This window comes from Barbus barbus (assembly GCF_936440315.1).
Source record: "Barbus barbus genome assembly, chromosome: 2".
In the NCBI taxonomy this organism is placed as follows: Eukaryota; Metazoa; Chordata; class Actinopteri; order Cypriniformes; family Cyprinidae; genus Barbus; species Barbus barbus.
The window spans coordinates 7,361,079-7,385,401 of NC_136730.1; the positions used below are offsets into that span (position 1 = coordinate 7,361,079).

The 24,323-nt window shown below is 40.1% G+C and overlaps 1 pseudogene across 1 annotated transcript; it reads right to left on the bottom strand.

Annotated features, from left to right (window-relative positions):
* Positions 1 to 252: 252 nt before the first annotated feature.
* LOC306876983 (serpin H1-like) lies at positions 253 to 24,108 on the bottom strand (annotated as a pseudogene). The gene is made up of 5 exons: positions 23,493 to 24,108; positions 15,994 to 16,086; positions 15,687 to 15,919; positions 629 to 716; positions 253 to 413 (listed from the first exon to the last, which is right to left on the bottom strand). The product of its transcript is annotated as a serpin H1-like (transcript).
* Positions 24,109 to 24,323: the final 215 nt, after the last annotated feature.

The following is a 24,323-nucleotide window of genomic DNA, read 5'->3' on the forward strand; positions in this document are numbered from 1 at the left end:
TTTAATAAAAAAAAAGTTGCAGAACACATTAAAATGCTGTAGAAATCTGCAATGCTTTCTACAGAATACTGTGGGCACAGTCAGATTCAGTGCAGGTCTACAAATCAGTTTAATTACATCCTATCTTAAGCTCTCTCATATATGTAACACAAGTAAAACGTTAACGTGTCTGCACAAAACATAAGGACAGTAGGTGAAAGACAGTGGATTTGCAGTGGATAAGAAGGTCGGTTTATTGTCAATACCCATAGGTCAGCCATTTTGGCTCTTCAGCCGACTGTCAGTGCCAGAGGGTGAAGTATTTCGGTTCAACAGCTCGTCGTGAATTGCAGGGGCATCAGTCTGGTCCAGTGCACCAATCATGAGCAATGCCCCAGTGCTGTTGTCTCTGACTAGTATAATGAAGGAATGATCTGCACAAATGAAAGCAAAACATAAAGAGTGTCACTGTAAATCAATAATGTTACAAAAATTTGGTTGTTTCCCCTCTTCATTGTCTCCCCTTTATTTTAAAGGCATGACAGATGCCCTTGTTGGCGGTGCGGGCGGTACAAAGCATGCGACAAGAGCTGAAGACGGTGGCCGAGGGAGAGCTGCTTATGAATAATTTAAAAAAGATCTCTCTGACCTCGGCCCGCTTTTGTTTTCCTTTCAGATATGAATTTGGCAGAAAGATGCTCGCTGACAGGTAGTTTATATTCCCCCTGGATGAGATCCTGGATAAACGACAGTTACCCGCATAGAGAGAGAGAGAGACTGCGAGGGAGATGGCAAAATGAGGAAGAGGAGATAATAAGTGAACTGCTGTGGGAAGATTGAGAGACACCCAACGTGTTTGTGAAAGCTGAGACCGAATGGCAAGTGCTTTAACTGAATGATTAAGCACTCTCGCCTAAATGACTATTGTAATTAAAATAGAGCGCATGCACACTCTATCTTGTTGCAAAAATGATGCGAGCTCACTGGGAATGGCTGAGTTGGCATGGTAGCTAGATTTGTGCAAAACTCAGAATTAAGGAATTGGCTCCAAATCAATGAATAAGTTGGAAATCTAATTGAATCGTCTTCACCTGACAGGAAGTTAAATCGGAATTTGCATTAGAAAAGTTCTATAAACCTATTTATTTTTATTCTTGAAGCAAGGTTTGGTCAAATTTGCTTTTGAACCAGTACGTAACGTAAAAATGACAGTATGCATTCATTGGAATTCATTTATTTAAATTCAAACTTTTTTTGTTGCTTTTTCATTTTTCTTGATATGACAGTGGAGATCTGACATGAAGCGAGTGGGAGAGAGAGACAGGGATGGGATTGGGAAATGCCCTCAAGGTGGTATTCGAACTCGGGACACCCGAAGCGCAACTGCGCCATACAGTATGTCGGCGCGCTGCCCACAAGGCTATCAAACTTGAATTGTGATCAAACACTATATACCAAAACGGTAAGTGCAACCCGCACTTTCAGCAGAATAAAGGGGCGTTCAGACAAAACTCGTTTTTGTATTCCACTGGTTCTGCTGGTTTCCCATAGTGTTCTCTGTAAACGGACGTCTTTGACTTTTGTACAGAGTCTCACACATGACTTGGCATTATGCTCAAGTTAAAATAAGTCTTTTTAAAAACGTCGAGACCTTTTTTTCCACTGGATCAACATGAAATATATGTTTTTATGCTATTTGAGAAAAAGTAACTATATTTATGGGATAGTTCATGTCAAGGTTTGTTTTTAATTTGAAAAATGTTATTTGAATGCGAGTTTGGCAATCAGTTTTTGAGATTTCACTATTTTCCAATTCAAGTAGACAGGAGTTGGTCTTGCATGCCTAAAATAGTTGCCTGGAAAAATTGCAAGTATGGCCACCGAGTGAACTGGCTTTTCTTCAAAAGGGACTTTGAAGAAATTCTGCATCCTGTTTGCTACCTCAATTCAAATTAAGCAATTAAAAGCCATTCTCAATTCAATTCTGAATGGGTGCACAACCCAGGCTCTGGAATAGTGATTTGAATCAGAGGTTGTTAAAGGGGAAAAAAGGTGGAAAACAAGAGAAAGATGGACAGAGAGGTTGATAATGAGGCAGAAAGGTGGGGGAGGCTGTCACCTGCGCTAACACTGTTCGACCCTCTGCGGTTCTCTCTCTCTCTCTCTCAACGGTCTCGGCACACACCTGCACTAATGCACTTCTATTGTCCTCATCCATTATTCTCCCTCTCCTACCTCTTTCCTCCATCACTTCATCACTGCCTCATCCTGTCGGCTGCTCAGCCACCTCTGTGGCATGCTCATCCCTCATCTGACCATCCGGCACTTGTTTAATTCCTCTCTCACCTGCTCTCATGTGCTCCCTGTCTTTTTCCTGCTCTGATCCGAATGTCCAGGCTTGTATCTAAGCATGTATTTATGTTCCGGATAGTGACGGTCTTTCCTCTCTGTCTCCTGAGGCTTTCTCACCCTCTCTCACGGCTGTATGTCCTTGCTATTCAGGCTGACACCGCATTGGGCGAATTTATTTCCCCTTAATTAATTCTCTGTGTTGTCTCCGAGGGTTTTTCCTTGCACCTCTCCAGCTTTTCCATTGTAACTTTGATGTTTTCCGGCACTATAGATGCAGATCCGCTCCTTGCCTGCGTAGCCTTGACCCGAAGCAGCTTGTTGCCACAACCATGACATGGCGCTGTGTGTTACTACGACAATGCTGTCCCCAGCAATTAGAGTCACATGCAACATTCCCAGCCTGCATTGTGACAGGCTCTATAAATAGCCTCATTCTTTGTCTCGCTCCTTCTCCTTGGGATGGCGGCACCTCTCGGGATGTGCAGATTTGTTGAGGTCACTTCATTTTTAAAAACTATCAGCGTTTAAATATTCAACGTGGGCTGTCGTCGTGCAAGCGTTCACCCTAGAAGCCCCCCGGGGCCCGACGGTCAAAAAAATGCTTATTTCGCATATTCACTTAATCCAGATTTCCAAGATGCCACACAGCTATTAGCTTTGAGTCATTTGAAGCTAGTGAAGCTTGGCCTCACTTCTACAAACCCCAAATGAGCTCACAGGACGCCCCGGAGGAGGAACAGGTAAAGCCTCCCTAGGTGCAGTGAGCCCAAAATGAATTAATGACACGTTTGCGAAGAAAAGACATGCCCAGCAGGCAGCGGGATTGAGTGATGGGTCTGCAGATGAGTACAGTAGTTTCTGCACTGGAAACAGATGAAAGGAGGCTAATAAATATCATGTAGTAATATGGCACACAGACTCCCAACTAATGCAGTAAATGTGATGGGCAGATGGAGGAAAACGAGAGAGGGAGAGAGATGGAGCGAGGAGGAGGGTTGTGTAAACATGGTTCAGCTCTAATGCTGCTCATTGGGTGGAAATGGAGCATCTCTTATTTTCCTCTCTTCTCACTCTCTCTTCCTGTCTGTTTCTTTCTCAAGCCAAAGTTTTCCAAATGCAGCCTATCATTGCTCTCAATTTTTCAGCAAACTCTGCATTATACTGTAGCATAATTCAAGCCTATACATCAATGAACACAACTACAAAAACATACAGCTTATGAATAACGCACAAGAAGAAACGGCCCTGGAGTCGACAGAATGCTGTATTTTCTATATAACATGATGGTGCATGGGAATGTAAGGGGTGAAGATGGCCGAGCAGCGGCACATGGAAGCAACTCCAGCAACTGTTTTATTCAGCCTCGCAGCATCACGGCAGTCAGTTTGCCTTTCAGAAAACGTCTTACAAATTATTCAGTGGTAGAGTTCTTTATCACTGTCAATGTCTAATTTACATTCCTGTCTCTCTCTTTTTCACTTTCGTCCCCTTCTTCTTCACACACAATATTATTATAATATTAATATTATCCTTTCCATCACACTCAGTCAGAAAGAACTTCACACTGTTTATAGGCTTCCTGGAATCACAATCACAACAACAGCACACAAGAGAAACTGGTTCAAAACAGAGCTGTGTTAACACATATGAAATGGATTAGTGTGTCAGCAACATTAACCTTTCATTACAAATGCTAATGACATAAACAGTGTTGGCAAAACAAGCACTGAATCCAAATTGGTTATATATATATATATATATATATATATATATATATATATATATATATATATATATATATATATATATACATACATTTGAAGCGATTGATTTCCAAAATGGTTTATTTTGTTAACAGAACTTATGTTAGAAATGATATATAATATACTTAATACACCATAATTTTTTTGTACTACATAGTGGAACCACTGATGCTCAACTTAAATGAACAGTGTGCTCACTGCAAACCAATATCCAAATGAGCAAGTTGCACAATGAATCAAAAACACTTCTGAATCAGTCGACGCAGTTACAGAACCCTCCCCCAGGGGGAGCCTCCAACTCAAGTTAAAAGATGCATAATGCTAAGGTCACACAGGGTAGCCATCAGGAGTTTGCTAACCGAAATAACTGTTAGAAGAGAAAACACACATCATTTTTAAAAGGCATAGATAATTTTACCGCACTAAATATTAATTTATTTGGTATCTGTAAACCCGTCTGTAAACCCACACATACTTCATCCTAAAAACTGAAAAAGTTTTCATTAATTATTCACTCATGTTGTTCCAAACTCACAGATCTTTTCATTCATCTTTAAAACACAAATAAAGATTTATTAAACCTAAGAGATGTTTACTTTGATGTGCTCTATGTATGTGACTTGATCACTGTTTATATGTAAATAAAAGCTTAAATTAAATCTGTTCATCATGTCTCAATAATGTCTTGGAATAAACCACTCCATTTATATAGATATATTTACAAACTTTATGTATCAAGGTTTTGATGTAATAGACTTTTAATGTAGGGACTGAAATCTCTTAGGTTTCATTAAAAATATTTTCGTATGTGCTTCAAAGTTTGAATGGCTTTGGAACAACATGAGAGTAACTGATGGCAGAATTTTTTAAAATTCTGAACGAAAGATGAATGATTCAATGATTTCAGGGGTCATTTTATAAAAATAATTAATAACTGTGTTAACAATTTTTGTTTATTTTATTTAATATAGTTAGGGCTAATTATTAGACTGCATTTATGACACTTCCGCCCTTCCAATTTCTGATTTTCTCTGTTGACAACTGAAATGATCTCCTCATTTGGTGCCAGACTGATAAGCACAATAAAAAATAAAAAAAAAAGGACAGTGTCTTATTTCAATTTTTTTCTTCAGAAGCACTAAAAGAATCATTAGTGTAATTACTAGAATACAGTTTCATGGCTGGCAAGAAATATTTATGACAAATAGTAATATAAATTCACTTGCTTTTGGCAAACGCCATGAAGGTTTTAAAAAATGCCAGTTCTAAACTTCAACAAATTAAATATTATTATACATAATAAATAGGATATGTCAATATTTGTATTAGATTACGAATAAGCATTTTATCACGGTGTGGTACAGCGCTCTAAAACACTTGTCTAAACACAACAGGCTTTTCCCAAGTCCTGGCATATACACCACATGCACTTCATGACCTCATCAATGAGTGTGTATATGTTAGCTTGACTCCCTCTGTCTTCTCTGGCTCACACAGAGAACTGTGCAATCCAATTACAGCCACACTGGCATCCACAGGCCTTGGCACGCTACATGTGTGTGTGTGTATGAGAGAGAGAGAGAGAGAGTGTTTTCTGTGTATCCCTGCGTCAGACTCTTAAGGTCAGTGTGTCTGGCTGTGTGTGTTTGCCAGGCATCAGGAAAACGGTGACCCCCTCGACCCCTCATACTCGTTATGAAGTCCAGACTCAATCTCTTGTTAGCCGCTATCGCCTGGCACTAACCGCTCCTGAGCTCTGGCCTTGCTGCCTCACCACCAGAGCGGATATTTTTATCCGACTCACCCGCTCTCCTGCCCTTTCCCCGTCTCTTTCTCCCTCTCCAGCACTCAACCTCCATTCCACCTCCCTCACAACCACTCACCTCTCCAGCTGCACGTCAGTCCAATTTGGGTCATCCTGCCCCGAGCCAGGCCCCCGTAGGCATGCAGCACGGCTACATTAGCGCGTACGCAAGAGCACGGATTGGAAATCAGGATAATGGCAGCTCCTCCTGAGACCGAAGACGTCCACGCGGGAGCATGACAGAAGGCCTAGAGCGACTTGAGAGTGACAGAGCGTCTGGCGGCCATGTTGGAGGCTGAGGCTCTGAGGCGAGATGATGGATAAAAGGTGGAAATGCTATTAACGCCTCGAGATGGAGGCTGTGTTTGCTCACTTCGACCTGATCGGAGAGGGAGAGGGAAGCTGCACTCGGCGCGCCTCTTCTGTCACTGCCCATATAAAAGCAGAGGAATCAAGTGTCTCTGACCTACGGTGATATTTCTTCAGATACTACAAGAAAGAGAGTGTGTATGTGTGTGGCATAAAAAAGAAAAAGCCAGATGAGAGCATGAAAGAGCAGAGAAACAGACAGAGCTCAGAAAGATGTGGAGAGCAAGGGAGCAGCAGGAGGACTTGTCAGAGAAGTAATACAGCTCTATTCATGTCATGCAGTCGTGGCAGGACTTTTCGGCCTCTTTCCGCATGCTGGGGCATCACTTATGTGAACACAGCAAGTCCAAATAAAGGGAGTCATGTCTGGGCTGTCGGTGGGTTTCTTTTAAAGCAAGCTTCTAGGTCTCTCTTGGGCATTCTTACCGCTCATCTTAATGTCAAAATCTTGTTCTTCTGAGCAAAGCTGCATAAGCGGACATGGCATGCGGGCGCTTATATTTCTCGCCCGACATTACAAGACTTTAACAAAATGCTGCCCTGCACTACAGCGACCGTTAACTTCTCCGTGCGCCCTGGGAACGGTTGTGTCCCGCTTGACCTGCCTAGTTCAACACCTGTCTTTTTTTTTTTCGTTCAAGGTTTTTTTATTTGTTTTCACATTATACAGACTAGAAAAACACAAGTAACTAACCCCCCTTCCCCAAACACCAGACCTAAAGACAATATACAGTCAGGTCCATGAATATTGGGACATCGACACAACTCTAACATTTTTGGCTCTATACACCACCACAATGAATTTCAAATGAAACGAACAAGATGTGCTTTAACTGCAGACTGTCAGCTTTAATTTGAGGGTATTTACATCCAAATCAGGTGAACGGTGTAGGAATTATAACAGTTTGCATATGTGCCTCCCACTTGTTAAGGGACCAAAAGTAATGGGACAATTGGCTTCTCAGCTGTTCCATGGACAGGTGTGTGTTATTCCCTCATTATCCCAATTACAATGAGCAGATAAAAGGTCCAGAGTTCATTTCAAGTGTACTATTTGCATTTGGAATCTGTTGCTGTCAACTGTCAAGATGAGATCCAAAGAGCTGTCACTATCAGTGAAGCAAGCCATCATTAGGCTGAAAAAACAAAACAAACCCATCAGAGAGATAGCAAAAACATTAGGCGTGGCCAAAACAACTGTTTGGAACATTCTTAAAAAGAAGGAACGCACCGGTGAGCTCAGCAACACCAAAAGACCCGGAAGACCACGGAAAACAACTGTGGTGGATGACCGAAGAATTCTATCCCTGGTGAAGAAAACACCCTTCACAACAGTTGGCCAGATCAAGAACACTCTCCAGGAGGTAGGTGTATGTGTGTCAAAGTCAACAATCAAGAGAAGACTTCACCAGAGTGAATACAGAGGGTTGACCACAAGATGTAAACCATTGGTGAGCCTCAAAAACAGGAAGGCCAGATTAGAGTTTGCCAAACAACATCTAAAAAAGCCTTCACAGTTCTGGAACAACATCCTATGGACAGATGAGACCAAGATCAACTTGTACCAGAGTGATGGGAAGAGAAGAGTATGAAGAAGGAAAGGAACTGCTCATGATCCTAAGCATACCACCTCATCAGTGAAGCATGGTGGTAGTGTCATGACGTGGGCATGTATGGCTGCCAGTGGAACTGGTTCTCTTGTATTTATTGATGATGTGACTGCTGACAAAAGCAGCAGGATTAATTCTGAAGTGTTTCGGGCAATATTATCTGCTCATATTCAGCCAAATGCTTCAGAACTCACTGGATGGCGCTTCACAGTGCAGATGGACAATGACCCAAAGCAAACTGCAAAAGCAACCAAAGAGTTTTTGAAGGGAAAGAAGTGAACTGTTATGCAATAGCCAAGTCAATCACCTGACCTGAATCCGATTGAGCATGCATTTCACTTGCTGAAGACAAAACTGAAGGGAAAATGCCCCAAGAACAAGCAGGAACTGAAGACGGTTGCAGTAGAGGCCTGGAAGAGCATCACCAGGGATGAAACCCAGCGTCTGGTGATGGCTATGCATTCCAGACTTCAGGCTGTAATTGACTGCAAAGGATTTGCAACCAAGTATTAAAAAGTGAAAGTTTTATTGAGATTTGTGATTATTATTCTGTCCCATTACTTTTGGTCCCTTAACAAGTGGGAGGCACATATGCAAACTGTTGTAATTCCTACACCTGATTTGGATGTAAATACCCTCAAATTAAAGCTGACAGTCTGCAGTTAAAGCACATCTTGTTCGTTTCATTTTAAATCCATTGTGGTGGTGTATAGAGCCAAAAATTTTAGAATTGTGTCGATGTCCCAATATTTATGGACCTGACTGTATATAATCAATCGTCCATAAAGAAAAAATAAAATACATGAAGTAAAGATATAATACAGGTTCCCTTTCTTTTACATTGCTATATTGTGTGCTTCCATTTCCTCCACAAAAGTTAAAAAAGGCTGCCAGATATTATAGAATGTCCCAACAGACCGTCTGATTGTGTGTCTGATTTTCTCCAACTTAAGATGACCCATGACTTCTCTTATCCAGTGGTTATGTGTCGGTGAAATAGGGTCCTTCCATTTAAACGATATCAGTCTTCTAGCCAAAAGAGAGCCAAATGCCAACATGTTGATTTCTCTTTTGTTGAGAAGAGTGTTTTCAGGGGCCACACCAAACAATGCTAGAAATGGGGATGGTTCTACTACCTCTCCAAATATCCCAGAAAAGGTCTCAAAAAAATTAATCCATTAATAGATGATAAAGAATCAATTTGATGGAGCTCAAACTCAAAACACGCAGTCACAATTCAGCGCATGCGTAGGAGAGAAAGGAGCAGAGAGTTGAGTCTTCAAGGGCAATAACTGGACTGTATATTAGGGATACACATTTTCATAATTAGAGGACCATAATCTGAAATTACTATAGTTCCGTAATCACACTTGGTAACGAGGGGAAGGAGTCTTTTATCCAGGAAGAAATTATCTATACGGGAGTAGGTCTTATGGACAGGGGAGAAGAAAGAATATTCTCTGGAGGTAGGATTGTGAAACCGCCATATGGCAGCTATGCCATAGGATTTAAGAAATAAATTAATCGAACGCGCTGATTTAGACAGGGAAGTATTTTTGGGTGAACTACGGTCTAAGACAGGGGAAAGTATACAATTTGTGTCACCACCAAGAATAAGGTGGTGTGATGACATTTGGCAAACGAGAAAAAAGACTTGAAAAGAATACGGGGTTGTCCCAGTTTGGTGCATAAATGTTAGCCCCACCACAATAACATAACGCCCTAATGGGTCTGCCTCTACACTAGTCATAGTAAATAGTGTGTTTTTATTAATAAGTATGGCTACCCCTCTAGCTTTCGAATGAAAATTGGAGTGATATATCTGTCCTGTCCAACACCCTCTATGTCGAAAATGATCCGTTGTATGTAGATGGGTCTCTTGGAGGTATGCGATATCTACATTAAGTTGTTTTAAATGTGCAAATACCTTTTTACGTTTCACTGGGTGGTTAAATGATTTAACATTCCAACTCATGAAGTTGACTGAGCAACCCTCCATCCCTCTGGAAGTATTAGTGTTACTCATGTTAAGGAGAAATAATTATGTATATGAAACCTATAAACGTCACAACATGACATCAAATGAAAATTAAAATGGACATCTGTCAGAATAAGTCTGGTAGTTAAACAAAAATGATAATCCCCCCCTTTAACACCCACAAGAACAAGGTGAGCACAATATCCCTCCAAAACAAATCCACACACTAAGTGTTTGTGTTAGGGAACTCTTTAGAGACAACAGCTCGGGCTCCCGCCAAACCCTCCATGTTAAGGTAACTCAAACCACGCATTACGCTATTATAACACAAACTCTGCTGTATAAGACAGTAGTAATAATCATTTTTTTTAAAAAGAGCCTGATGACAATGGCAAAAACAATGACACTTCCCTCAAGATGTTGTGGCCGAGGATCACAAGCTCAAATCTAAAAGGTGACCAAAATGATCTATCAAGAAAGACAAATAGATTAGAGGAGGACAGGAAGCTTTAACAGTGCACTTACAACACTAACTGGTGATATTAACATCTGCAGCAAAACCATTTAAATAAATATTGTCCTGTCAATGTTGTCCTTAAGATTAATCAGAACATCCGTTGCTTATGACTGAGTAACACAATTCTACCCCCATGGCAAGAGCTAAAAAAAATGAAAACAAATTATTACTCCGTTGGGGTAAGTTTTAAGTTGAAATAACGTATATACACAGAACTCAGTGTCGCAGTCACTTTCGAGTCTCTGTAGGCATGATGTTCTTCTTGACGTACCTCATCGCTTCATCTGCATCAGTGAATTCTTTTTCTTTACCATCATGAGAGATGCGTAGTCGGGCTGGAAATAGGATACCAAACCGGACACCCTGGCAGTTTCCGAACCTCAGTGAACGCAGCCCTGGCCTTAGCAACGCTTGCAGTGCAGTCTGGAAAAATGTCGATTGAATCCCCATTAAATCTCAGTGGGGCCCGACTGTGCGCACGTCTCAACACCTCGACACAGTCTTGGTAATAATGAAGTTTAGCCACGATGACACGTGGCTTTCCATCCGGACCTCTTGGTGTAAGACTTCTGTGAGAACGGTCCACAAGTGCATCCTTTTCCAGCTGTAGCGATTCTCTCAGCAGCCTCGAAACCGACACAGTAGAGCTTGATCCATCTGTCTCAGCCACCCCCAGTATCCTAATGTTGCACCTTCTCATCCTTCCCTCCATGTCTTCGCATTTTCCTCTCAGCACAGTCACCTCTGCTTTCAAATCGGTTACCACAGATTGCAAGATTGTCACTTCGTCTGACCACGCTGACGGCCCGCCTTCCACTTCCTTGATCGTAGCCTTCATTTGGTCTATCTCAGAGTGAATCGCCGCCGTATTATTTATTATTTCCGTTTTTACTGCTTGCATTTCGTTTTTAAGAGAACTGAAATCATCAGCAAGCACACTTCTCAGTTCGGATTTAATCACCTCCGAGATGTCCGCTTTTAGCGAGCGAAGAATTTCTGATTTCAAGGCTGTCGTACCCATCTTCTCTGGGCTGTCCAGCGAGGGTGGGGTCGTTCGCGATCGGGTGACGGTGGAACTCGAAGTCGAGGCAGTGTTGGGCCTAGTACCAGATGATGCGTTGTATTTATATTTGCATAGTTTTTCCGCCATTGGCCCACATATCAACAATTTTCTTGTTTTAGAAACGCATTCAAAACAGATTCCACTCAATGTTTTGTTACAGGACGCTTATTTACTTAATAAAACAGGAATTCGGCGGGAGCCCGAACTAGGCACGTCTTACTCCATTGCCACGCAAATGGAACCCCCAACAACTGTCATTTTTGTTGTACCTTTTTTCTACTCTATCGGTGTCTTTTAACCTCTGCTTCTCTGAATTCTTACGCTTCCCTGTCACTGAACTCCTACTGACATATTTGACTTGACATCTGCTGTCTGCCATGAGGATAAAACCAACCTTGTGGTTTAGATGGTTTGTCATCTGCCTGCAGCATTACCCAGGGACAGTGACCCTCCAGCAAGGGTTTTCAAAATGGGCTCTGGGGACCCACAGGGGCCAAAAGGGAGTGCAAGGGTCAGCAAAAAATATATTTTTTTAGAATTTTTGAGAAAAACAAAGATTTTTAGGGCTCCAAGAATTAACTCATGCAGTTTAGATATTAAAGAAATATGTTTAACCCTAAAAACTTCTTAATATTTACATTAATCAAACTGAAAAGGAATATTTGTTTAATTTTGCTTTCTAAAGACTGATCAGGCTGGTTGCTTATTTATATATATATATATATATATATATATATATAATAAAAATTAATTAAAATGAAAGAAAATACAATTATATATGATATAAAGTATCAATATCAACTATTAAAAATAATATTTATTTTTCTATTGTTTTGAATGTATAAAAATACATATTTTATATGCATTCATTATATATTCATTTATTTTATATATTAAACCTTGTTTTTCTTCCTTAAAATACTGTCAAAAACAATCAAAATTACACACATATCTGTGTGTGTGGCAGTCCTCTGTCGTGTGTGTCATGTGTTCCCGCCTCCTGTTTCTATATTTGGTTTGTTTTAGTTAATACCGTCCAGCTATGTTTGTCTAATTATCCTGTGTATTTATAGTCCTGTCTATTCAGTTTGATTTCGTCTGGTCTACTTGTAACTCCCCGGTGTTCCTGCTGTCAGCCTTGCCTTGTCTTGCCCTGCCTTGCCCTGATGTCTACATTAAATACTGTTCTTTTGAGTTTACGTCTCGTCTCCGTGTTCTTGTATCGTCCTCGTGTGTGCACCGTGACAGTGTGTGTATATATCTATATATTTGTGTGTTTTAATTACTGTGTAAATATGATATATAATTATAATAGATATGATATATTCTAATATAAATGAATTATATTTTTTTTCTCTCACTCCCATATGTGACATACTCTTATCAGTTTGAATCAGAAGTCACAAAAAGTTGTCTGTGTAGAAATGAGCAAAAACACATTTTTAAATGGTCAATTTTATCATGATTGATGACGAATGTCACAATAAAACAATAAGCCAAAATTGACCACATGCACCTATACTGTCCATACAATAAAATAGATGCAGTCATAAAAAACAGAGTAAGAAAAAACTAGTCTTTGACCACAAAAAAGGTCACAGGTGATTCCACTAAATAAGGAATAAAAAGTGAAATATTTCACAGATATGAGAAGACAGAAAAAAATGAAAGAAAAGAAGAATAAGACAGGCAAATATTGAAAAGAGGTAAAGAGGGAATATGAGAATTTGACAAAGAATGAGTGCGAGAGAAGAAAAGGGGCGAGACAGAAGATGAGCTACAGGGACTCTGACCAGCTAGAAATGAGAGCGAATGAGAGGGCAGACACAAAGATTGAGGTGGTGGATGAAGTGATGAATAAAGAAAGAGAGACGAAAGATGAGTGGGAGGAACCAGTGGACTCCGGGCAGGAGATAGATGAGCTGAGGTCAGACGCTGAGAGAGGGAGAACGGAGAGGTAACTGGAGAGAGAGAAAAGACGAATGCAAGAACAGGCAGGGAGACAGGAAAGAGACGAGAAGGAGAAAGAAGACCGAGGTGAGCGAGGAGAGAGGAAAGCATATGTCACAAAATCATTCATCAAGCTCCAAAACACTTCACCTACGCGATCCACGAGAAGAGCACTACGAAGGCGTGCTTGACATATCCACCCACCGCAAGAAACTAAAGAATTCAAATGTGCTTACCCACGAGCCAATCATACTAGACACGGTCTCATCCACTAGCTCAACAGCCCAAACAAGCCCGCCACAGTCACTGTCACTCTCTGTCGTCCAAATCCAGATCTGTTCAGCAGTGCAGACAGAACCATCTGTGATATTCTAAAACTCTGTCACTCTTTGCTATCTAAGGACAGGCTGCTTCCTGTGGCCGAGCTGTTGGAGAGACTCTTGCTGAGCTTCTAACCCAGCATGGCATGCATGGCATGCTTCCTGTAGCTCAAATAGTAGAGCATGGTGCTAGCAACGCCAAGGTCATGGGTTCAATTCCCAGGGAAGGCAAGAGCTGATAAAATGTAAAAACTGTAATTTGAATGCAATGTAAGTCGCTTTGGATGAAGCGTCTGCTAAATGCATAAATGTAAATGTAATGGCATCTCTCTGAGGGCCCAGGCCTTGAAGGAGCACAAATGTTTGGGATGCCAGGAGGGTCATTAGTCTGTATGGGAAACACTTAGAGCGATCACAGGCATGCAATTATACGATGACTTTCTGTTGAGGTCTGCATTGCACAACACCAACAGAGTACTGCAGCTGTGATGTGAAAATCCGGAAGACTAAAACACCATGGGGTTCCCTCAAGTTTTACTATGGGTTTTTCAATTTATGAGAAAAACAAGGTCTGTGGTAAACAAACTGATGAAGTTTGGAAGTTTTGCTCTAGAATGTAAATTACACCCACCTGTACAAAAAAAATGCACATTTTGAAGCAGTTACGTTAATTTCTTTGTGTTCATTTTAAAGTTACTACATTTACATGAATGTTTAGGGTGTGCATGTGTGCAGTTTACTAACGTAAAAACTGTTTTCTACTGTTTTCTATTAATTTATTGCTGTGATGGCAAAGCTGAATTTTCAGCATCATTAGTCTAGTCTTCAGGGTCACATGATCCTTCAGAAATTACTCTAATATGCTGGTGTTGAAAACAGTGGTGTTGCTTAATATTTCAACAGTGATATATTACTTGATTTTTGTTTTTTGAAATTATTTTTTAATCTGATCTGACTGAAACGGATTTCCAGGAATGCGATTTGAATAGGATTCCAAACCACCTATGAATGTAGCTCCAAACGGCCATTGTCGCCATTCAGACTAAATATGATCAGATTTCAATTGGATTTGCACTAAAATTGGATTTGGGCTGACAGTCTGAATGAGGCTGTTGTTTTAGGTGGCTGATAGGTGTTTCTATGATATTCTGGTCCCTCTATAATATAGAGCAGGTTCCTAATTTAATGGGATCTGCCACGTGAGTCTGATAAGTACTGTTATTATCATTTACAGTACAGTTCAAAAGTTTGGGGTCTGTACATTTAGTCGTCTAGATCGGATTCCAATCGCATATGCACAAAATCGCATTTGAACTGACAGTCTGAAAGAGTCTAAAGAGATAAAGAAAGCAATGCCCTGGCAGTCAGACAAAAACTGAATTTTGCACAGACAAGCAATAAAATCTAGTTTGAATTAAAATAAAGCTTTTGCCACCTAAAATGTGATTAAATATGGTTTAAAATGGACCAAATTAACATGACATGCCAAATATTTAGTGAATTTAAAGGACATATTCATCAAAAGATAAAATCTTTTTATGATTAAAAAACTCTGTAATCTGCATCTTGATTACAGGTCAACAAAGCAACACGCTCAGCCTGCTGGTGTTCAAAAAGAGAGCAGCACAATGGAAGCACTTACAATGCGCATCTGAGGAATGTTTTAAAGAATAAAGACCATAGCTCAGTGTCCTAAGACACATAAAACCGCATTCCAAAGCCTGACTGCAATTTCAGTGCAAATACAATTTCCATTAAAAGGAAAATGGCTTTCCCACTGAATGAGAATAATCTATGACCTATGGTTCGTTCTCATTATGCTAATGTCATATCTGGATATCTTCCATTAGCTTTCTAAATGAGTCTTATCTACATTGTATGTTAAGAATATTTATCTATAACGTAATGTTTTCAAATTGTATTTCACACACACTCATAACGGCCGTGTAGGAAGTGATATGTACAATATTTAGACTATTACCTGGAGATTGACCATGCTGCTTATCTTGGTTCTCGGGAGGGATAATGCCATACTTGTGGAGTTCAGTTTCCCCAACCACTTCTCCATCTGATCCGGGTTCAGAAGACGGTCCAGCCGAGCCAAACTCTCCACATGGAAGGGCAAAAGCAGGACCATGCTGGCCTTCCCTTCCCACAGGCCCAGTTCCAACACCTATACCATGTTCTACATGTCCTCATAGTGACGGTATACCCCTGGGAAAACAAACATTTGGTAGTTTGGAAGTCTTTGCAGTGTATTTCAATGATAAATGACTGGTGAAACTTACCTGATCTGTGCATCATGGGAACCTTTGTGTATTTTGTGCCAAAGAAGCTGCGCAAATCTTGGTTTTCATGGTAAAAGCCTCGATCCCAAAAACCTACAAACAGAAAAATCCACAAAAAACTCATATGGACAGTGAATAGATTAACATGACTTGGACGTCATGACCCGGGCAAGCATTTTAATATTTTGATGCAAACTATTAGAAAACATCGGGTACAATTCTCTTACAGGCATACTGTTTGGATCTGACATACATTGAGGCTTTGATGAGTCAAACCATACAAAGGAATATTACAGACACCATCCCAGAAAAAGAAGCAAAAATAAAAGATAGAAAAAAGGAGGGGTGCAGGGGAGGCAGAAGCATAGGACATGTTATTACAGCCCATTACACCCATTAAATTCACTGACAAAGATGAGATTCGATAAAGAGACTATTAGCAGTATTACAGTCACATGTTCTTTTCACCTTATTGGATTAGTCAAGGGAAAGATAAAGAATGAGAGGGAAAGAAAGCGCGAAAAAAGCAGTATCAAGTCAAATCAAATACTAAGGATGATTGCAAGACAATATGGGGTTATGCCAGGCCGTGTTATTGTATTTTGCGGCACCAGAAGCACTATATTGCTCTTGAACAGGAGAGAAGAGACAAACACATAAGGCATTCAACGGCCTCTCCAACACAATTTGAACCTTGCCAAATGTTATTTGGATCTGCACTGGCCCCCAAAAGTATTACAATTAAGACACACTTAAAATGTCTGAATCTCATTGTGTCAGATACATAACGTTAGTGTCACCTGCAAAAATTGAGCTAGAATCTCTTTTTGTTTATTTTTTTAGCCATTTTTGAAGGATCATGTGACACTGAAAATTCAGCTTTGTTATCACAGGAATAAAAAAACTGTGTGCCTGTGATATTTTTCTTTAAATAAATGCCACTTGATTGATATTTTTTTTTAACTGATGCAATGGCATTCATACATCTTTAAATGCGGCTTATATGTTCAAAATATATTTTCAGGGTTGTTGAATATTTTACCAGCATTAGAATGATCTCTAGCCCGGTTTTAATTTGATGCTGGTTTTTAACTTTCTCAAAGTCACCTGATCGCACTTCTGTATTTGTAGCTGCAGTTTATCCAGGCCTCAGTTTTGCTGTGCCTTAAAAAGGAATGTGCCACCCAAGATGAAATTTCCATAATCACCTTTAAACACTCCTGGTCCCAAAACCACTGCTTTCAGCATTAAAACATCCTCCTCCTGAGGAATTCAAAACATATTACTTACGTATAATTAGGAATACCATTAACAAAACCAGAAAATGAACAAAACAAAGAGACAGAAACTAGGGTAGAATTCCTCTTTAAAGAAAAGTCTCATTTCATAAACCCGAGACAAGTCGCTCGACTGTCATTTATTATGAAAAACACCTGATCCTGTGTAGGGAAAGCAAACCTCTCTGTTCGGCCCTGTGCCAAGCTTTGCATGTGCCTCAATGGTATGCTAGCAGTTCCCTTTAAGCTTGTGAACGCAAGCCAAGAGCCAGAGCAGTTGGATTTCAATAATTATACAGGGGGATGAAATTTGATCAGCCTAAAGTTCAAAACACATGGCATGGTATCTGTCAGTTATTATGGGGTGGCAAAGCTCTTGGAACTGCAAGCGTTAAAAGAGGAATTCTGCCATGCGAGTTTCTGAAACGCCACACAAGGATTCTTGTCACTGCGGTCTTGGCTGGCAATCAAAAGAAAGAAAACATCCTGGGAGATTCTGTGACTGAAAGAGAGAAACAGAATGACCCAACGAGCATTCGCAAGAGAGAGACACTCATACCTTCTTCATTAATTACAGAGCGTAAAGACAATGCAGCTATTGTGTGGTTTTGCATCTTGAAGACTCTCTCATGCCCATTTTCAGTAATAACCGAGCCACAAACAATAAAGCTAAAACACTGTGAATTAAAGCTCTTTCATCTTCTCTTGCCAGATCCTTTGGTGCTCGAAGCAGGGCTGCTGTTCGGGGGTGAAGTATGTGTGCTTGTTTTTGGGGTTTGCTGTACAGAGCACAAAGGCTGAGGTAATGAGCTAGTGTGGTGTCTGCCACCATCACGACACACCAGGAATCGGCCTACAGTACCCTTTTTCTTCCCCCCTCTCTCTTTCTCCCTTTAAAGCCTTTGACCATTCCCTCAAAATTATCTTATCTTTCACCTCTGTCTTTGCTTCACTCCACACCTGTGGCTCTCCATTTGCCCCCTGATGTGAGGTCCAATCCAGTTCTCCATGGTGCCTGGCTACTTGTTTCAGCGTACCTGGAATTATGAATTGTACATGCACCAGAGGACAGTAGCCAATCCTACTATAGTCATTCCAGGCAGGAATATCATCAACTAGGTGAAAACTTTTTTTAGAATACTGTATTTTAAAGATAATTTTGTAAAATCCAATTAAGCTTTACACATTTTTATTGGAAAGGGTATAAACAATATTTCTGATACTTGTTCAATTAACCATAAACAATTTGTGCACACGGTCATGCGAAATAGCTAACAGGCAAAGGCAATTAAGGTTACACAGTTATAATAACTTTGGACATTAAGGAGAGAGACCTTTCTACTGAGTCTGAAAAACACCAGAAGAAAGAATCCCACGTTTCCTGCTCACCTGCATGAACATGCCATTGTCCTGCTGCAGGGAGGCATGAGGACTGCAGATGTAGTCAGAGCAATGAACTGCAATGTCTGCAATGTAAGACGCCTGAGACAGTGCTACAGGGAGACAGGAAGGACAGCTGATTGTCCTTGGAGTGGAAAACCACATATAACCATGTGTCCCCTCAGACGTGTTCAAGAACTTGAAAGCGCTTTGGTGAAAGAGTGGAGTAACATCTCACAGCAAGAACTTCATAAGTATGAGATGCACTGTAGTGCTTAAAGCAGTCGGTGGACACAAGATTCTCACTGTGACTTTTGATATATGGAAATAAAATTAGCTGAAAGTGAGAGGACGTTACATACATATATATAAACACACATACATACAGATATATACATACAGAATTACTTTATTTATAACAGTAATAATATAAGTAAATGATCTGCATAAGGCCGGTGCAATTTTAAACACTTTTCCCTATAAAACATTTGTAACTAATGCCAATTACTCATTTTTTTAAAAGCTACAATCTAAATCCAATTGGCTCAAAAGTCTGAAGCAGGCACATGTATGATTGAACAGATTTCTGGAGAACAGAGAAAACTGCTCTCAGATTAACACCAAGAGTAAAACTCCACAAACGACCCATCAGAGAGACAATGAAAAAGCTTTGGACAAAGTTAATATTACACTGGCGACTAAATGAATTACTATAGAACCCTGAAGCGGTGCGACTACTGACTGCCTTTAAATTATAAATCCAAACTATGAATTCAATTTTCATAATCTCATTCACAAGGCCCAATCTATTGTCTGATCTAATTTGTATATTTCATCGACTGAATTAATGAACTTCCACCGACTCCCGCTTCTTGCTTGCGAATGCTGGAAAAAAAATATGTAATTAAGTCAAAACATAAAACAAAAGAAATTAATTAGATTGCTTATCAGCCTAAAATCAATCCAAACTTTATTTCCTGTTGCGTTTGGTAGTAGAGAGAAGCTCTCCTCCTACCGCTCCATTCTCATCGCTCTGTGTTTAAAATAGGATCAAAGCACCTGCCAGTATTACTCAAACAAAGAAATCGATGAGTAGAACAAGACTCTAGCATGTGTGAGACAATGCAGAAAAAGAGAGAGAGACAGAACTCCGGTGAAGTAGAACAGCATATAGCACCGGCATGATAAAAACTAATTTTAAGCCCTTCAAGCGTATTTAACGTCTCTTCTTGGAAGTGACAAGAAACTTAAGTATTGTCTGATTTGACTAAACACGGTACTGCATGTACTGCACGGCTTTTGTGCAAAAACAATATTACTATTACAGCTCAATAATAACGAGACAAGAAAACTAGCCTCTCTTGAGCATGTCAGTTTTTTTCCTTTCAGTTTAAAATGCCTGTATATGGGTTCAGGGTTAAAAATACTAAATCAGAGCCTTGGCCTAATAGTTACCATGCAAGCTTTTACACATTGAACCATTGTGCTCATATGATTGACACACTGATTAAATCGACTCTCATGGGGAACGCATGAACATAAAAATGCATACTTTGAATGGTTTCTTTGGATAAGGGTGTCTGCTAAATTCATACATATGGACAAAAAAATATATATTCTGTGCATATTATGCAAATTTCAGCATGCATGGTTTTGAATAACCATGAAAAGACAATGCCATTCACAGAACTGCAAAGTGATTGTCATGTAACAATAATGCAGTACACAGTTCATTGTTGCACAATGCAAACAGATTCATATAATAATTTTTAATAGCAAGCACTATACAGCATATACTGCACTGTATGCAGTTAGCAGAATAGTATTGTATGAAGAATATAGCCACTCACCGAAGGGCAGGCGATGCAGACGATCATTACTAAATTATTTAAGAGGACACACCACCTCTCCCGGGAAGATACATAGGCTCTTCCTGATATACTAGAGGTGGTTTGTCATCAACCTTGCAGGCTGGGTGTGAAGGAGAATGCATGAACCACTGATGTCTGATTTATAAAAGAATCATTCTTTTGAATCAATGCTTTTATTAAATACTTTATTTAGACAGATTCACAGAGCGTAAATCACTAGAATGTAGTTTGGAAACTGTAATGAAAACTGTATTAAAAAAATGAATCATTTATCCCAACCAATTTGTTCACTAAACACCAGTTCGCTAAAATAAATCAGACTTCCCAGCGTGAACACAAACAGGTGCATACAGTACACAAATACACACAAACACACAAGTAAAAACATGCACTTCACAGATGCATTTGCTACACCAACATAAATCACTACAAACACAAACACACACACGTATGTTTTGCACACCCCCTAAAGTGTGATTCCTTATCCTCCAAGCAAATTTTCACCTTCAGCATCAGTCGTGCAACTGCTTATAGTCCATTTATCAAGCAGCAGCAGCACAATCTGTACTAGCTAATTCTCTAGCACGCAAGAGAGCGGAAGCCCAGCGGTGCTATGTCCACTCCGTCTGATCCTGTTTGGCTCAAATATCACTTCTTGCCTTTTTTTAGACACAATATGAGCTGATATCTGTGAGTGTAAAACTGTATTAACTCACCAATGACCTTGGAATTGGAACTGAGAAAAACTAAAATGTAAAAAAGTAGCCTATTGTTTGAGTATTTAAAATGGTTAATAGTTGCCTTAAATTTATTGAGCTGCATTAGATAATAAATATAACATATACTTTGGGGAGTTAGATTATTCCCATTGACTCTTTTGAATCAGTTCACCAAAAAGATTTGTTAATTGAATCTTTTTTCAGGTTACATCAGGTGCGCTCAACTTCATGCAGCACTTCACAGACCGATCGGCGGCTGACTTGAAGCAGTGCATGCTTGAACTGGTGCCGACGCTACGTCACGGTCACGTGTGGCATCAAAGTACCGCGAGAGCAGCCAGCTCACTCAGCCGCCGCAGTTTCTCCAGAGCGACTGCAGGAGCGCTGATGACGACACAGCTGTTTCATGATTGGCCAAATTCACCACATGACAACAATGACGTGTGTTTCTAACATCTTCAAATCCAATACTGCTCATAAATCTGTTTTTAGAACAATAAAAGCTTTGATCAGTATCCTCAGTAAAAGCTTGTTTACTGTATTCGCAATGTTATATTGAGTCACGTTTATCATAGAACACTGATGAAAGCATATATACCCCCACTTTATTAGTATTTAAATAGTTTACGTTGAAGTTTATTCTTGAGCAGATGGCGCTGTATTAAGCAGTATATAAAAAGTGTTTCTGTTCCTCATGAAAACGTTTCTGAAACATCTGTGTATTTGACAAATATTGCATTTTATTCACTTCATCTGTGATAGAGTATGCAAACACCGCGTGAGTGCCACTAACGGGAGCAGAAAGTGTCCGCCTCTGACTGCAAGCGGCTACTCTTGTTGATCGCCGTCTGTAGCCGTGCTTCAAGTCGAACGCACCTATTATTATGCGAGTCATTTGACTAAGGATTCAATGACTCACTCGTGGCAGTCACTTTTTTGAATAAGTGCTTTTGAACAAATCAGTTGAATAAATGATTCAGTGACTCAGTTGTTAATGTCCTTCTCTGACTAACTTTCATCTTGCATCTTGTTGACTCAGATGTACGTCATTGATTACGTTACACATTCCATATGTCTATAGGTATGCTGGGGTTGTTTAAATATTGAAAAGAGAATGCATGTATCATAGATTTGTTTGGGGTGGGGTAAATTAAACACGGCCTATGTTGACATCACAACAGTGTTGCATTGTGTGTGTTGAAGCTGTGTACATATGAAGTTTACATTTAGTCATTTGGCAGACGCTTTTATCCAAAGCGACTTACAATTGGGGAATACAAAAAGCGATTAATCTTGAAGAGGCAATCAGACAGAGGAAGTGCTCGTAACACCAAGTCTCAGTCATTGTTCAAATAAGTACAAGCTAGTAAGCGGAGAGAAAGATAGAGGGAAAAGTGTTTTTTTTTTTTTTTTTTTGAGTAGACTCGAGGGGTCAAGGGTCTGCCCGTATAAACTTCCCTCGTCCACTCCACAAAGTGGAATGCGCTTCCAAATAGCAGCGGGGATTCCCCCGAGGGGAAGTGCTTAGGGAAGTTCAGAAGTGTGTGTCTAAAGTGGAACACAGCCATACAAGCAGTCTCTTGTTTCATTCCTGAAATAAATCAATTGAATCAGTGATTGAAATCCCATATGAATTCATTATTTAAATCCCAGTGCTGTTAGAATTTACATCAGTGCACTTGGCAACACTGATCTGCCTATATGATTACAGAACTGGAATCAACCACTAATATAATCTTTACAATGCACGTCTACAAATCTTTCATGCCTAAAATACATTCAGAAACACTGATTAGCTCACGAACAAAACATCACTAAGAACTCAAATTATAGAAAATAATAGTATTCACTTCCCACAGGCCATTTAAGTAAAGTCAGGTTTTACAGTGCAGGATGAGACCATGAATTTTGCAATAGCGTCTGGCTAAAGTCTAAACACATAATGGACCATAAAACTTCCAGATTAGACACAACTATCCTGATCCCCGAAGTACAGTAGACAAGCCACACCTTTATTTTAACTGTGTCTAATGGCTGTTCCTAAAGCATGCTATTCACAGAAGCTTTTTAGTCTGTCTTCGTGATATGCCAAGTCCTGTTATTTGTTTTTTGAACTCAGTGATTAAAATAACTGTCCTTAACCTCATTATGTAACTCTATAATATTACAATATCATATTAGAATATAATTGTATTCTTCTAGCATTATTTGAAGCCAGCTAAACTAGTTTCCAACTTATTCTTTCTTCTCACCTTTAAAGTGCAGTGCATTGGCCAGGATCATGGCTCCAGGTTTGGTCTCCATTGCCAGTTCCAGATCTGCTGTCTCTCCATCTATCCCACTTTTAGCCCAGGACTGGAGTGTCTCCATATCAGTCTGTTTCTGTGCATCCTCCAGGGCCACATGCTGCAACCCAAAGTGGGTCTGGAGCTTTTCCAGAAAGCTCTACTCCAGTTTTGGGACTTGTTTGGAAAACAGTGCGGAGGAACTGAGCAATGTGTAGCTGGTTCCATTAGCTTCACTGACAGATTTCAGCGCCTTGGTCAAAGCTTCTCCAACAGCCTTATCCTGTTTGGTGATTCTCAGGAGATCATGAAACTGGCCTGCTGTGGATCCTTTAGCTCCACCCTCTAGAGCCAGCAGGGAGTTGGTCAACAGAAGCGGGGAGATGAATGTGTTGGTCTGGGAACCTTCGATGCGGAGTGACCTATACAGCTGCAGCCCCAGGCTCCAGGTGGGGTGATGTAAGCTGGAGATTTCTGGCTGAGGCGAGCTTTGAACTTTCTGTTCCTGTGGAGCAGATGACCAGATGCTCTGCAGAGCCAACACTAGTAGAAATAGGAGAGGAACAGGAGAAATGGGCACCATTGCAGGACTGGAGAGAAAAGAGAGAGAAATATTAATATCATTCCACAAATTCAAAAGTAGAGTCAACATGAAAATTAAACTGATCTCATTTACTTTATACAACATATTCCAGTTTGTATTTTGGATTAATTCATTCATTGCTGCACCAAATTAAAAAGAATAAAATGTTTATCATCTTGCTCCACCTCTGAAATGACTTTCTTTTCAACTGACAT